Here is a 4147-nt window from a genome sequence, read left to right as displayed (position 1 = left end):
AAAATCTTTAGATGAGCATGCTTGTTATGTGCGACACCGTATATCTGAAAACGGGAAACTATTATGGGGTCAAATTCAACGTTTGCAATGCTATGCTTGGAATTTATGCTATTATTATGATTTTACTTGTTGTTCTGAAAACCCTAAGAAACACCTTCCCTACCAATGTGAGTTTATTGATAATGGAATCTCATCCTTGTATGCTAAGGGTGTTTATAATTACTATGATGTTCAACAAATTGAAGAATTTGTTGCTTTTGAGGGTGCTTACGAAATTGCTTCTTTGATTGAAAAGTATGGTGCTACTCTTTACGAATCTGAAAATTTTGCCATACTTAAATATTGCTATGATAATTATGCTTCTAATCCTTATGTTAAACCATATATTGAGAACTACTCCGTTGTCCAAGAAGAGACTAATATTTTGCAGGAATCTATGGAAGAAGAAATTGATGAAACTATGAGCTCATTGGATGAAAAAGATGAGGAGGAGAGCGAAGAACAAAAGGAGGAAGAGCGGATTGATCACCTGTGCCCACCTTCTAATGAGAGTAACCCTCCAACTCATACATTATTTAATTCCCCTTCGTGTTTACCGAAGGATCATTACTATGATGATTGTTATGATCCCGTTGATTCTCTTGAAATATCCCTTTTTGATGATGCTTGCTATGCTTGTGGCCAAGATGCCAATATAAATTATTCTTATGGAGATGAACTTGCTATAGTTCCTTATGTTAAACATGAAACTGTTGCTATTGCACCCACGCATGATAGTCCTATTATCTTTTTGAATTCTCCCGACTACACTATATCGGAGAAGTTTGCACTTATTAAGGATTACATTGATGGGTTGCCTTTTACCGTTGCACATGATGATTTTGATAGATATAATATGCATGTGCTTGCTTCTCCTACTTCCAATTATTATGAGAGAGGAACTATATCTCCACCTCTCTATGTTTCCAATACGATAAAATTGCAAGAAACTGTTTATACTATGCATTGGACTTTACTTTGTGTGCATGAATTGTTCTTTTATGACATGCTGATGCATAGGAAGAGAGTTAGACTTCGTCATTACATGATATATATTACTTTGTGCTCACTACTAAATTACAAATCATTGCTAATTAAAATTGTCTTTGATATACCTTGGGATCCGGGTGGATTCATTACTTGAGCACTATATGCCTAGCTTAATGGCTTTAAAGAAAGCGCTGCCAGGGAGACAACCCGGAAGTTTTAGAGAGTCATTTATTTCTGTTGAGTGCTTTCATATAGTTTAAAAACAACAAAAATAAAGAGGGGAACCCAAAACTTTTTCAAAAAGGAAAGTGAAAGTGAGAAAGACAAGCATTGTTGAAGTGGGAGAGCTCCTTGAACTTTGTTTATGCTCACGACAACTTTGTGAATCTTAATTACAGAAACTTTTCAACAAAAATAATTATCCCCTTGTACAATTCCATTGTATTATAAAAATAATGTGCCAAGGTTTGCCTTTAGGATGTTTACAATGCTTGTTGGTTTGTGCGGTCCAGGACAGAAACTTTGGCTGTAGTGCGTGAATTTAATTTTTTACTGAAACGTCAAATGGATATGATTTTTTTGCACTGTCTTGCTATAAAAAATTGTTTATTTTTCCTAATTTTGGCAGAATTTTTCAAGTACCAGAAGTATGGTGAATGTTTAGATTGCTACAGACTGTTCTGTTTTAGACAGATTCTGTTTTTGATGCATAGTTTGCTTGTTTTGATGAAACTATCAATTTATATCAGTGGATTAAGCCATGAAAAAGTTATACTACAGTAGACACAATGCAAGAACAAAATATGAATTGGTTTGCAACAGTACTTAGAGTGGTGATTTGCTTTATTATACTAACGGATCTTACCGAGTTTTCTGTTGAAGTTTTGTCTGGATGAAGTGTTTGATTGAGAAGGTTTCGATGTGAGAAGAAGGAAGAGAGGAAAGAGCTCAAGCTTGGGGATGACCGAGGCACCCCAAGTAAATATTCAAGGAGACTCAAGCGTCTAAGCTTGGGGATGCTGGGGAGGCATCCCTTCTTTCTTCAACAAATATCGGTATGTTTTCAGATTCGTTTCGTTCATGCGATATGTGCAAGTCTTGGAGCGTCTTTTGCAATTAGGTTTTTATTTTTCTTTTATGCACCATGCTGGTATGAGATGGTCCTTGGTTGATTTATAGAATGCTCATTAAACTTCACTTATATCTTTTGAGCATGGCTTTATAGAATGCTTCATGTGCTTCACTTATATCATTTGAAGTTTGGATTGCCTGTTTCTCTTTACATATACAACCGCCATTTGTAGAATGCTCTTTTGCTTCACTTATATTTGTTAGAGTTTGGGCATATCTTTTGTAGAAAGAATTAAACTCTCTTGCTTCACTTATATCTATTTAGAGAGATGACAGGAATTGGTCATTCACATGGTTAGTCATAAAATCCTACATAAACTTGTAGATCGCTGAATATGATATGTTTGATTCCTTGCAATAGTTTTGCGATATAAAGATGGTGATATTAGAGTTATGCTAGTGGGTGGTTGTGGATTGTAGAGACACTTGTGTTGAGGTTTGCAAGTCCCGTAGCATGCACGTATGGTAACCGTTGTGTGAGAAATTTGAAGCATGGGGTGTTTCTTTGATTGTCTTCCTTATGAGTGGCGGTAGGGGACGAGCGATGGTCTTTTCCTACCAATCTATCCCCCTAGGGGCATGCGTAGTAGTACTTTGCTTCGAGGGCTAATAAACTTTTGCAATAAGTATATGAGTTCTTTATGACTAATGTGAGTCCATGGATTATACGCACTTTTACCTTTCCATCATTGCTAGCCTCTTAGGTACCGTGCATTGCCCTTTCTCACCTCGAGAGTTGGTGCAAACTTAGCCGGTGCATCCAAACCCCAGGATACGATACACTCTGTCCCACATAAGCCTCATTATATCTTCCTCAAAACAGCCACCATACCTACCTATCATGGCATTTCCATAGCCATTCCGAGATATATTGCCATGCAAATTCCATCATCATCATATACATGACTTGAGCATTCATTGTCATATTGCTTTGCATGATCGTAAGATAGCTAGCATGATGTTTTCATGGCTTGTCCGTTTTTTGATGTCGTTGCTACGCTAGATCATTGCACATCCCGGTACACCGCCGGAGGCATTCATATAGAGTCATACCTTTGTTCTAGTATCGAGTTGTAATATTGAGTTGTAAGTAAATAAAAGTGTGATGATCATCATTATTAGAGCATTGTCCCAGTGAGGAAAGGATGATGGAGACTATGATTCCCCCACAAGTCGGGATGAGACTCCGGACGAAAATAAAAAAATATAAAAAAATATAAAAAAAAGAGAAAGGCCAAAAAAAGAGAAGGCCCCAAAAAAAGAAGAAAACAAAAAAAATGAGAGAAAAAGAGAGAAGGGGCAATGTTACTATCCTTTTACCACACTTGTGCTTCAAAGTAGCACCATGTTCTTCATATAGAGAGTCTCTTGAGTTGTCACTTCCATATACTAGTGGGAATTTTCATTATAGAACTTGTCTTGTATATTCCAACGATGGGCTTCCTCAAATGCCCTAGGTCTTCATGAGCAAGCAAGTTGGATGCACACCCACTTAGTTTCTTTTGTTGAACTTTCATACACTTATAGCTCTTAGTGCATCTGTTGCATGGCAATCCCTACTCCTCGCATTGACATCAATTGACGGGCATCTCCATAGCCCGTTGATTAGCCGCGTCGATGTGAGACTTTCTCCTTTTTTGCCTTCTCCACATAACCTCCATCATTATATTCTATTCCACCTATAGTGCTATATCCATGGCTTGCGCTCATGTATTGCGTGAGGGTTGAAAAAGCTGAAGCGCGTTAAAAAGTATGAACCAATTGCTCGGCTTGTCATCGGGGTTGTGCATGATGGGGGCATTTTGTGTGACGAAAATGAAGCATGGCCAAACTGTATGATTTTGTAGGGATAAGCTTGCTTTGGCCTTGTTGTTTTGAAAAGACATGATTGCTTTATTGGTACGCTCGAAGTATTATTGTTTTTATGTCAAAGGATAGACTATTGCTCTGAATCACTCGTGTCTTAATATTCATGCCATGATTAGAC

Source organism: Triticum dicoccoides, chromosome 5A (assembly GCF_002162155.2).
Source record: "Triticum dicoccoides isolate Atlit2015 ecotype Zavitan chromosome 5A, WEW_v2.0, whole genome shotgun sequence".
Lineage (NCBI taxonomy): Eukaryota > Viridiplantae > Streptophyta > Magnoliopsida > Poales > Poaceae > Triticum > Triticum dicoccoides.
Note: the sequence above shows the minus strand (reverse complement) of the source record.